The sequence below is a fragment of the Vidua chalybeata genome, chromosome 16 (genome assembly GCF_026979565.1).
Source record: "Vidua chalybeata isolate OUT-0048 chromosome 16, bVidCha1 merged haplotype, whole genome shotgun sequence".
NCBI lineage: Eukaryota > Metazoa > Chordata > Aves > Passeriformes > Viduidae > Vidua > Vidua chalybeata.
The window spans coordinates 4197469-4210645 of record NC_071545.1 but is presented as its reverse complement, the minus strand read 5'-3'; the positions used below and the strand labels follow the sequence as shown (position 1 = coordinate 4210645).

At 40.0% G+C, this 13177-nt stretch overlaps 1 protein-coding gene across 17 annotated transcripts in view; it reads right to left on the bottom strand.

Annotated features, from left to right (window-relative positions):
- Nucleotides 1-13177, bottom strand: part of RBFOX1 (RNA binding fox-1 homolog 1) — a 1013650-nt gene that overhangs the window by 239958 nt on the left and 760515 nt on the right. The window contains exon 1 of one of the 17 annotated variants that reach the window (XM_053957191.1): nt 209-331. The exons of the other annotated variants lie outside the window; for them this stretch is intronic. The gene's annotated coding sequence lies outside the window, so the exon portion shown is untranslated. Of the gene's footprint in view, nt 1-208; nt 332-13177 lie in introns of those variants that run through there. 17 annotated transcript variants of the gene reach the window in all.

The window sequence follows — 13177 nt, the reverse complement described above, 5'->3', positions numbered from 1 at the left end:
AACAAAAAAGGATGGCTTATAACAGAATATGATGCAAATAGCAGTGGTAGTGTGAACTCAGCAGCTTCCAGGAGGACACTTCCAGCCCTTTGCAAGCAGTATAAACATTGCAGAATAATGCAAACATCAAATGTCTAAGAAGCGTTGCTATTTTCTACATTGCAGATAGCAATAACAAAAACAAACGTTGAAAATAAACCATAATTACCTGTTTTAACGCAAGGATGCTTTGCTTGCCTCACTATAACAACATGCTTCTAAATGTCTAGGTGTGGGGCACTCCAGATGCAAGCTCTGACTTGGTGGCTGGGCTCTGTGGTGATGTCCCATGTGTGCACCAGCCACCTAAGTTCTCACAAACCTCTGCGAATCAAAACCACAGAAGCACAACAGAGCTTTACTCGCGTCTCCGCCCCGTGCCAGGCTCAGAACTTATGCCAATGCCTCTACATCAGCTCCACCACTTTAGACCAACACATTTCCTCTCCCTCCCAGCCACACAAAAAGGAAATTTCACTTAAGTTTTACAGTTGGCTGTTAGTTAGTATCAATGGTCACTCCTGTTCCGCTAGAATATGTTAAATAAATGAAATTTGACCACTAAGAGTGCTGAGGACTGAGAGAATGAGCCAGAAGAGTACTGGTAAATCTGAGAGTTCTACTTCACTTCAGCAGGACCTTTAGCATGATTAAGGTCAAGCATGGACCTAAACACTTCTGGGAGGACAAAGCCAGAATGGTTGGGACATGCACATCAAGCACCTCTCTGATGTCCCTGGTGGTGACAGCACCCACTTCCTGCCTGCTGCAGGGTTCCTCCTCCCTGCAAAAAAATAACTCTGTGTGTGGGTGGAAAAGGGAAGATCATTTAAACAGCTATACCACTTTAATTTCCATTACATTCTAGAAAATTATAATGCTGTTAGGAGAAAAAAAAAAAAAAGAGGACATGTTAAGCCATTATCAGTGTGCTCATAGAGGGTATGCTACTTTCAGCCGTTCCCAAGCCCTAGTTGGCTTTGGTTTCTTTCATTAAAAATTTTCATGGATTTTCTGAAACTAAAAATTGATTTCAGCAATGAGAGGAAGAATGAGCAAGAAAAACACAGGAACACTAGTTTTATATGTAAAATGTATATACACAAATAAAATGCACCATCTTATTTATTTCAACTATGCAGAATTTTGCAAAAAGGCAGGTTTTATTAATGAAAAGCTGCTCCTAAAGGTGAAGAGCATAGGTTAAGCAAGGTAGGGTACGAGTAGATGGTCACAAAAATCCTACGTATTTCAGGCCCAGCAATCTAATCTCATGTTTTAGCACAGAACTGAAGCTACTGACAGGAGTGCTCTAATAGCAGTTTCATTGAAGGCTTGCTAAGAAGTCATTTAAATAGGAAGGAAATGGAGACTGCTGTACAGTATGGATGCACAGATACAGAAATAAAACTAGAAATATGCCTGAAAACTAGACTACACATTCAGACAGAACAAGAAAAATTAAAATGGTGCAAGAAAGATCAGAGTTTTGATCCCACCTGCATATGAAATGTAAATGGCACATTAGACAATGACCAAAATACTTCCCCAGGCAAAACCAGATCCCTAAGTTTTGCTATGGTACAAGGTGGGAAAAGAAAAAAAAAAAAAAAAAAAGAAAAAAGACTTCAGCAACTTCCTTGGGGCCACAATGCCTGGAAAAGGCAGATCCCTGCAATGCAGACATCAGCCAATCAATGATGTATGCTCTAATCAGATTCTGACAGAAGTAATGTATTTAGACTATCTTTCTGCCAAATAATTAATTCTTCTTACTGCCTGAATATAGTTCAAAATACCACAAACAATAGTTCTTCCAAATGCTGCACAACACCAATGAACTTCAAATAATTCCTGCTTCCTTCCTACACTGGCCTAACTTTCCTGTCTCTCAGACCATAAATAATTCAGGCACCACTTTGGCACCCTCTTCAGAGCTTATGCTATGCCATATTTGAATCTTTTAAGTTCAAGTCTCCCATTTCTGACCACCTTTCTCATTGTCCAAATGCTCTCCATTCTCTCGTTAAGGTTTCTCAGTAGTTTTCTGGTACAAGAAACCCCAAAACTGAAAGGACAAATTGGTTTCCAAGTCTCCTGATAATTTCCCTCATCCACAGCAACTTTAGATTACTGTCTCTAAAAAAGGATTACCAGATACCAGCACCACAGATGCTTTGAAAGAGAAGGTGAGCTGTTGTTGATTAGCATTGCCTGAGGTGATCTGGCATTAAAGGAAATATTGACAGACAGAAAAAGCTGTCCTGCACATCTTCCCCCACCCTCCCCAGCGCAGCTGCTGGCACTGTTATAACTGCTGCACTTGTCTTCCCAAGACTATTTGCACCTTTCTGCAAAAGCCATTTAGGACCAAAGGCTCTTCAAGTGCACCAGGAGCACCATCCAGGCTTGCCCCATCTCAGCAGCTCCCTGTTCCCCTCTCCTCTGCATGAAGAGCGTGTAGGAGCTGCTCGTGCCACGTACCAGTTCCCCAGCCAGCTCCTCACACACAGAGCAGCAGAGCCAAAAGACAGCAAGGATGTTTTACTGACTCCTAAAGCAGAAAATGTCACCTATACAGATCAAAGGTATCTGCTGGTCTCATACTGATTACCAGCACGGCAGATGTCATCAAAGTGGTTTGAGTTCATTAAGCATCTCAGTTCACACTAGAGAATAGGCAAGGATATAGAAACCGTTCAAAATGGGAGAAACCACCATTTTCAAGCATGTGGGATACAGCATGTTTAGAATTAACACATTTTTCTTCTGAACCTAAAGTTTCCATTTAAAAATTACATTAGCATCTAACAATTGCATTAGCTTTCAGGAGCACATTAAAATCTAGCAGCAGGTCGAGATGAACCCAGCTGATTCTTCAGTCAGAAAACAACAATGCTTCAGTTCCACTCAAGTTCAAATTTTAGTCTCTTTCTTCTAAATATACAATGCTAGTAAGTTTGGAGATTTCAAAGACAAATAAATAATTACAGTCCTGCCAAATACAAGAGCTTCACACAGAAGTAAAAACTTGGGAAACATGTTTGGGAAACTATTTGTAGCCCTAGAGAAATTAAGGCTGATGCCCTGTAGGCCAATTGGCCTTGCAACACTTGAAGCACAATATTTCAGTAAATGTTGGTTTCTCAGCCAATCCTTTCTCGCTGGTTTCACCTTCCTTTCTTATTGTCAGTGCTGTGGTCTGAGCCACGGGCTGCTGCAGTATCTCACTGGCTAAAGAATGGCCTGTTTACTTTGCATTTCTTTTGGAATGCTCCCATAAAGACCATTTCTTTCTCTACCTGCACTGCCCCAAAACAAATCCTTTTATTACCTTTATCCAGCACTTGTCATCCCCTTCAGAGGCTCACTTCAGCCTATTCCTACCCAAGCTATTACTGTCAACAACTCAAAGATGAATATACTTTGTCTTGCCTTGAATATTTTACTCCTTCACCTCCTAACCAACCTCCAAATTGATACTTATTCCTGAAATTGCCTGCTACCAGCTAAGACCTTCTCTAAACACCTATGAACATTCTCTTTCAGTCCATGAAACCTCCTCTTGCCAGAATGCCACACAAAAACATTGAGTGGGGGATGAACTGACTGTCCAGTGGCATGATGACCAATATCCCTGTTCCTCTGCAGGTCAACTCTCATTTGTATCCACCTCTGATTGTAAATTCCTTTGAAGAGAAATGAATCGGGTACAAGGAGACCACCACAATGACAACAATATAAAAGAACACACACGCACGTGTAAAAGATACACATCTACTTAGCTGCACTTTTTCCAGAACTCTTAAAGGCAAGGCTTGCCCTCTTCTATGTCTTAGAAACCCTCACTCTCTGCTTAGACTGGATTGCTAAAAGATAAGAACTTGTCCCCTGACAGCAGGGAGAGTGATTTACCCTTCAGTGAGTCGCAAGACACATTCACTTACATAGGTGATAAATGTATGCTAGAGAGAAGCAGCAGGTTAAAACTGGAGTTAAGGGTTCCCTCTGTGCCTGGACTTGCCTTGGGCTACCACAGAAACGTAAGGACCTGTCATCAGCTCTACATATCAAGGCACAAAAGCCAAGAACAATCTGAACAGCTACTCTCTGGAAAAAAAAAAAAACAAAAAAAACCCCAATCAAATAGCTATAGGTGTCTTTTAACTTAGCTGCACTATCATATCAGTTAGAAAGATTCTGGATCACAACCACATTATTATCCCAGCATTTGAGTCAAAATTAAAGCAGGATGGATCTGGAAACTTCAGTTATTTCATATGCTGTGCTCTGCACTTGGAAAAAGGATGACATTGGACTGCGAGGTGCCACACAGTAAAGTCTCCTAAAGCTACAAAAAGTGGTGGAACACACCTCGATAGGCCTGCACAGCTCTGTGAAGGAAGCTTCTCTGTGTGCCTCCAATTGTCCCGGATCACTCAGAAAAGTTAGCTGTAAAACTGTAGGAAAATACTGTTGCTTTAAGTACCAAGAGTTGATTTTTACACGCAGACATCACAACTTATTCACAGCACTGAAGATGTGTTACAAAGTTCTGCACTTTGTTTCTTCTGCCTTAGTGAGCACTGCATTGTTTTCCTTCTCTTGCAGAGTTCCATGCTGGCTTTTATTACATAACTCTTATCAGCTGGATAGCTGTACCAAATCACTTGAATTTTCCCTGTTGGCCCTTTTGAGAACACTCTCTCCCATCTCCAGGCTACTTCAGATATCTTTCTCTACTCTGCTCTTGAGATTATCTGCATTTTCTAAACCAGCTGAGATTAGCCTCCAATCCATGAGAAGTTAAGCAGCTTAGAAAATTTTGTATGAAACATAGAACACTTTCAAGATCTCATGCTTGTTTGATATCGTGCAGTTACATAGACTAACTACTGAAAATTATGTACATCTTCCACAAATGATAAGCAGTATCACATACATCTTTAATAACGTCTCAGGTTGTATGTACAATAATTTCACAAAATATGTAGTAGAATCATACTTGCATATAACTTCCTTAATCTCCTTCATTTCTTCTTCTCTTTTGTGTGCTGAATACAGGATGACCAAGAAATACGTATTTTTGCACGTATTTTGTCAGTATGTAAGAACAGGCTGTAATCTTCCCCTTAGGGTATATTCATTTGCAAATACAGCCCAGCAGAAACAAAAACATTTTTCCTTGCAAATCAGGAACAGACTGACTCTAACCAATACCCACTCTTAATAAATCCTAGTGATATACCCCAGCCCTGCCATCAGAGCTCTTCATCCATTCCACGCAGGATTTTGGGCTGTATCTGAGCACTCAACCAGTCTCAGTACCTGTTCATGGCCATATCTTATGGGCACTAACCAATACTTCAAAGAGGATCTCAGGAATACACCCATGCTGTGCAAGAGATCAACCACCTGCCTGTCACTGTCACATCCCAGGCTTCAGTAGTGTGCAGATGACAGAGATGACAGACAGCCACATTTTTATTGCCAAATCTGGTCAAACAGACTTTTCTTTATTGCTGTAGTCAGGCTACTCTAACTACTGTATCACAGGAAGCTATGACTTCTTCTTGACCCCAATTAGAACATTCATTATTCATCAAAGTACAGTTTTCATTTACTTCCCTTGGGAACAGCAGAGTATCACTGTGAGGATCTTTCAGTACAACTTCACCCCCTTAATACACTCAGGATTTGCTGACAAGTAACAGCTACTTATTCCCCCGAGTCAAGCTCATATTAATAGGACTGCACAGTGAATCATGAGATGGTATTAAACCCTGCCTCCTGCCTGTATAAATACATCATTCAAGCACCCTACCATGCCAAGTGCTATGGTTTGATTGCAGAAACCAGCAGAGGGTAGATATCCTAAGTGAGCAGGGTGCCTTGGAGAAACAACCAATTCAAACCCCAAAATAATAAAGACCCTATAGGTCTTTAAAGGGATCAGAGGGAATTTCTGTTCACTGCTGACAAGTTTCATATTTTCAAGAGATAAAATACCAAGACTTGAAGGCATTAGATGTAATGTAAGCCATAACTCAGCTCTACTCAAGACACTGGCAATAGTTTAAGTACTAAAGTTTAGCCAAGAGCTACAAGCGAGGAGCATCTAAGGCAGGGAGGATTTGGCTGAAAGCATTAGTAAACTCAGCTGATAGGAAGTTTGCCTCCAAATCTGAATGGCAGAAAGTTAAGAAAGCTTTTTCAACTTCATTGCTACTTAATGTGTGGAGTCAATTCAGCCTCACAGATATTTGCTAATGCACATGTTTGGAGACACACCTATCCCACTCCTAAACCCAGTGTGGGGTCTTACACTTGGCCTATCCAGGCCAAGCTAAAACCTGGCTTTCCCTGAGAAGGGTCATGTCTTTTCTGCCCCAGTCTGAGGGTCTGTGACTGAAGCCAGATCAACATCAGTGGGATTGCTCTGGTACTCTGCAGGCACCACCCAGAGCTGGTATACAGCACAATTAATTTGGAAAAACAAAATTCCCTGGATTAAGCCTCAAGAAATCTTCCTGGTAACACAGTGAATAGCTCTCACCTGAAAGAATCACATCATGTGTTTACTTTTCTCCCTTCCCTTAAGACCTATTAAAAATATTCTACTTATTCATTACACATTCCAGCCCTATGTATTCTTCAGCAATCACAGTGGGCACTGAATTCATGGGAATACTTGATTTCTAATGATGTCTCTCACAACTTTCTCAGGACCATGTAAAGCTAGGGGGATCATGCTACTGCTCAGAATAACAGAAGAGGAGAGAAAGCACCTAAGATCAGAAAACCAGAAGACTGCTGTAGGAGTGCCAGATGGTAAAAACCTTTCCTGCCATCCACTTTATTTTTTGTCAATTCCATTTGATATTAGAAGCAAATAGAGAAAGAATGACCTTTTTAATCTCACCTTCATTTAGGTTTTAATCAACCTGTGCCAGTGCCCTTGGAAGGGACCAGCAAAGGACTGGGATAAATTTGTGCAGAGAAGGACAACATAAGAGGATTATCTATTTTTACTGAAATCATTGCTTTAGTGAATACTCAAGATATTAGGTGGACATTAGTAAGATTTTTATTGCTGCAAGAATTAAAAGAATAAGTAGTCTCCTTCTAAGACCTCAGAAGTTGTCAATTCTCCTGCAGTTCAAGATCAGGGGCTCAGACACCAAAGATTGAACTCAAACTTTTTGACTGAAAGCATCTTACCTCCTCTCAAAAGTTTTTCAATAGTGATTTGTTCCTAACCAGAAGAAATGAAACATCTGACACTATTTAGCAAAGAGCTAAATCAACAAAATACATGTGACTCAACAGCAGGAACAAAAATGAAGAAATGTAATATTCCTCTGCAAGTTTGAATTTGAGGTGCTCAACAAACATGAACTGTTCAAGAGGTTCATAAGACAGACCTGACTTGCACATCTGGATTAGAAATGCTATTATTGGAACATCTCTCTTGAATTGTACTGACAGAAAGGCACTGAATAGCTGCTTCTACAGAACTGTCAGATTTCAGGATAATTAATGAGGCAACTGGGAGTAATGGATTCTTACAGAAATTCTTTTCAAAGGTTTTTATAATTACCTCTTTTTTTTCTTATTGATAGGTCTTCACAGCCTCCCTTCTTGGATGCTGGTGTGATCTCGTACTACTGCCTAACAATATTTGTGTTTTTCCACAGATCTATTTGGTTGTTCGTGGTCAAAGAGCTAAATTTCCTGATTTATCCTCAACCCTTCAGCCCTAATTAGCCCTTGAGGATCGCATGAAGAAAATACTGAAATATTTTGTGCTCCACAGCCCTAACTCCTCGTGAAGCTCTGACAGTAACCAGTGTCCATCACTCTCACAGATCAGATACTGCCTGCTGTAACTCAGCTTCCTTAAGCAAGCTAAAAATAGCTTTCCCTTGGAGTTTTTATAAAGCAGTTGCAAAATTTATTTTCTTCTGGAAATGGGTACATAGGACTTGTACAGTTTTAATGTGAATAAACATTTAAAACTATTCTTGAGCAAAATATCCAAGAATAGGCTGACAGAAACTGCACATTCACTATGCGATGCATTAATTTCACAGCAAAGCCAAGGCTAACACTCTCAGCAGAAGTCAATAAACTGATCTACTCCAGCAGAAATTCTGATCCTGCTTTTCTCACCCAGGAAAATTCATGTCTGCATCACATGCCAGAAAAAGGACCTGAGAATGCTCCATTCCCATGCAGGCTTCTGGAGACACCTGCCTGGGTTGTTTGGCTACACACAAACACAAATCTTTGTTTATAATGAGCACTTCCCAAGAGACACACCCCACCTGTGTGTAATAGATATTACAGAAAATAAAAATTAAAATAAACCCTCGTCCCGTCCCCAGTTTCTGTTTCAAGAGGTTTCTGGAAACACCTTGAAAACAAAGTTCTCTACAAAAATACTCTACAAAAAGCAGTACCCTGACATTCCTTCACTTCTTAGAAAACTGTAATTAGAAACCCTGTTTGAGTTTCCATTTGTCAAAACTGCAAGAGTAATTCGCCACATCCCTTGAGGAACACCTACTGACACCTGAAGGGACAGATATGAAACTCCTGTTTAGATTCCAGGTAGGTGAGGGGGAGATTAAGTATTTCTAGCAAGCCCTTGCATTAAAAAAAAAAAAAAAAAAAAAGTGAAGAATCTACATTCTATGCTAAAAATTATGGCCATTTTGCAAAATGACATTTCAACAAGCACCTAAAACACCACTCCTACCTGTTGGGATACATAATTTTCCAAATAACCATGCTTTTTACACATTTTTTTTCTTTGAATTAAGTTCTTTATGTACATAAAAGGATAGTTTAGTTCCTAGAATCATAGAATAATTTGCTTGGAAGAGACCTTAAAAATATCCTGTTTCAATGCTCCTGCCCTGAATAAGGACACCTTCCATTAAAGGAGGTTTGCCAGAGCTCCATCAACCTGACCTTGAAATCTTCCAGGGATGGGGCATCCACAGCATCTCTGGCCAACCTATGCCAGTGTCTCACAACCCTCACAGTATAAAGTTTCTTCCTGTAACCTGCTCTCAGGTTAAATTCATCCCCCTTGTCCTGTTACTCCATGCTCTCACAGAAAATCTCTGTCCATCTGTTTTGTAGGCTCTCTTCAGTCACTGGAAGGCCACAGTTAGGGTACCCCAAAGCCTTTTTTTCTCCTGGCTGAACAATGCCAGTTCTCTCAGCCTTTCCTCACAGGAGAGGTGCTTCATCCCTCTGATCATCTCAGTGCCACCCCTGGATTGGCTCCAACAGGTCACAGAATGGGTCAGGCTGGAAGGGACCACAGTGGGTCATCTGGTGCCACCTCCCTATTCCAGCAGGGCCACCCCAGAGCACAGGGCACAGGAGTGTGTCCAAATGGTTCTGGAATACCCCCAGTGAGGGAGACTCCTCACCCTCTGAGGGCAATGTGATCCAGAGCTGGATGCAGAACTCCAGGCGGGGTCTCACCAGAGCAGAGTCCACGCACAAAGGATTTTGAACCACCTTGTTTCAATGGAAAACCTGCATTCCTAAGTCAGGCTCATTGGATTAACAACATTTCCAAAGCCTCAGAAGTCCTGCTGTCAGAAGCAACCCCAGCAAGCTGCAAGCTCTAGAACTGTGGGCAGTAGCAGCTCAGGAGCCGTGAAAATATTACAGGCTCATGTTCTCAAACATTTTTAATAGGTGACTTTCTGCAATGATAAAAGCTAAAGAAAGTCTAATTTTAGGATCTGTTCATCATTTGTGTCTGGAACATTTTCTTCTACATTTTATTTTGAGGCAAAAACAAATCACATGCTGGGTAGTTGCAATCTTTCAGTGATTTGCCTTAATGCATCCAGATACAGTATCGTGGATACCAGTGTTACATAAAGAAACTTCAAACAGTTGACAGGTACATTAAATCAAAACAAAATCAAAAGCAGATTAGCACACAAGCACTTTTCCATCAGGGAATCCATTTGTATTCCATTGTACAAGAGTCAAGTTCTACAGGGACATCTCCCTGCCCGTGCAGTACAACTTCCCTTGCCCAGGGAGCACTGAGGGATGCTCTGCCCTGAGTCAGATCTAAGAGAGTCAAAGCAGTTTGAACCTTGCCTTCCCCAGCTGATGCCTTGGTAACAGCATAAACCTATACTCAAAAATAGTTCAAGATACCTAATGATGCCTCCGTAGTAATAGTTTGTCAGTAGCTGTTTCAGTAATAAATGAAAGTTAATGCACATTTCTAATTTCTGTATTAGTATTCACAACTCAGACATTATTTCAATATAAAACATATGGTGAAATCAAATTAGTAGTGAGAAAATCAACTCAAGCCATAGAGGAACTAGAAATTCACCATTAAATAAAAACTGCCAGGGATCATCACTTTTTTGAAATGCAACAGCACATATTCAACCAAAATAAAAGATTAGTGTGCAAATACTAGGGGACTAATTACATAATGTACCTTTACAAAATTACATAATATGGGTGCAGCTTATTTCCCTGTTTGCTGTTTGAAAAATAGATTGTTTAATAACCCATCAAAGCTATCTGTAAACCACAGCAACAATAGAGCAGATGTTGACTGTTGTCTTGTGCCTCACAGACATAATTAAATACAATGAAACACTCACGCACCCAAATAATGGAGGACAAACAAATACAGCAATGCTGCTCTATAAACATAATAAACCTCATTTACTGGGCACCTGCCTTATATTAATCTGTGATATTTAAACCAGGGAGGAAAACAGGGAAGAAGGTATTGATTTGCCTGCAGACCACAAAAACTACAAAGAATTCCTGGCATTGTAAAGGAGCTGTAACTTCTGCAGTACTGATCCCCACACTGCTGACTTCCACAAAGCTCAGAGGGAATCACCTTTTCTACTGTGACCAAGCCAGGACAGGACAGCTGTGTTTGCTGTACAAAAAGGTACCTGAATTTATGACTCTGAACAACCCAAACAGGCTAAAACACATTGTGCCTGCTGTGTAATAGTGTCTTCAGATGCTTGTGGAAAACCAGGTTCCCTTTGATTGCAAAACACATTCCCTGCAATATTTCCTGTCCCCTCTCCCATCTTGCTTTTAAAGAGGCAATGGAAATCAAAGATTAGGCTCCATAACTATCCAACCAAGTGGTTTTCTGCTAGGACAATGTCCCATAACATTATTCAAATACTCTAGTTCACATCAAAAATTCAGAGATTTTTCAAAAACAACCTTTTTTATCTTCATTTCTATAATCAAATGTAGATACATATTTTCTTTCATAATATCCATATTGTTCCACTATTTGAATAGGAACATTATGTAAATCAATACAAAATTAAGTACCTAAGCTTGCAGTTGCTATTAAGAAACAAATGTTCCAGGCAAAAAAGCAACTTCAAAAATTATCACTCGCATGTATCGTAGAGGAACACTGAAGCTTATTTTTGTTAATAAAAACAAAAATTATTTTTAAATTAGAATATTAAATAATGCTATTATTTGTTTTTATTTTTGGTACAGAATATAAAACTCTTTTCCTTAGTGCAAATGTATTTTGCCTTTATATTTCATTTAGTTATTTCTAAGAAACAAGACAGAATATAATGTGATCTGCATCTCTTTATAGTAATAAAACCATGCTAGTCTCCTTCCATAGACAACACTATAAAGCATAAATCCAAATGGAAAACAAATGGAAGTATAATGCCACGGTGAAGCAAACCAATCAACCCTAAAACAGCTGAGATAGATCTCATCCAGTAGTTCATTCATTCTTTATAGAAAAGAAATGAAAATATTCCTAGGTGTATCAGATTAAAAAAAAAAAAAAAAAAAAAAAAAAACAAAAAGCAACCACCCTCAGCAGCTCTGAAAGGTTGTAAAGCACTAAATTCGTTTGATTTATGAGGCAGTGTCCACTGCACTGAGCAAAACAACTCAGCATGCCAGGACCCTTTTCCCTGAAATTCCTTTATTAACACAGCCCGGCTCTGCGAGTGAACAAAAGCAGTGGTGCGGGGTGTATAAATCATTAATACTCTGCCGAGCAATGGCTGAATTTCCTGTGTGAGCTGGGAAGCCTTCCTGCACAACAGGGATTTTGGGCTTGGAATTGGCTGCTATGAAATGTACTTCATCATCCGCCGTGTTTGACGCTTCCCAATAGCTTTGTACTTTTCCTCTCCTTTTTCTCCCCCAAGCCCAGCAACTGCAATAGAAATTTATTGGATTTTATGTCTGCAAATAAAAGGAAGAGAAAAGCAGGAAAGGAGCAAGCAAACCCATTTAGAAGCAGAATCCATTTCCCTTCATTTAAAGGCAGGTTGTGTGCAAATAAAATCCAGTACTGACAAATAAATTTGGCATTTTAATAATTTTTAGTTTACCACTCTAAACTGAAAAAAAAAATGAAAAAGAAAAATTCCTATCAAAGAAGGTTTACCCCTAAAAAGGAAAAAAAAAAATCACCTATCATAAAAAATGGAACTCCCCTCCAATAATCTTGTATTGGAGCATTTATTTATTTTAAGAGGAGGCAGGAAGAAGGGCAGAAGTACTCCTGAACTCTGCTGTTTCTGTGTTTTTACTTCTGGTGTATCAAAAAGCTTTCCAAAGAGCAACAGGCAATTTCACGTGCACATGCCAAGCCTGGTTCACATTGCAAGTGAACCTGGCAGAGATGGTATCAAAGGGAAAGGAAAAAATAAACCAAGCCCTTTGGAGCTGCAGTTTCTGAATGCTCCTGTATTTTTGCAGCATGACGTGCTGAACTTGGGTAGGGAATATCAAAACTACTTATCCTGCCCCTGAAGTACGTGCAATACAACAACGGCAAAGTTTAATGTTTTCCCAAACTTTGAGACGAAATAGCAAATAATCTTGATGAAGCATTCTGTGCTAAAACATTCCTTTTGGGGCTAGACTTGGGAAAACCAAAGAGCATGACAGACTGAGCAATGCTGAAAAAGCAGTCTCAAGCCATATGCTACCCATCAGGGAAAATGACACACATTACAAAGGTAACTGAGGAGCCAATCCGTGCTCCAGCCAGGCCAGAGCACAATTCCAAAGGTGTCCAGCATCAATTCCAAAGGTATCGAGCATCAGCACCCCC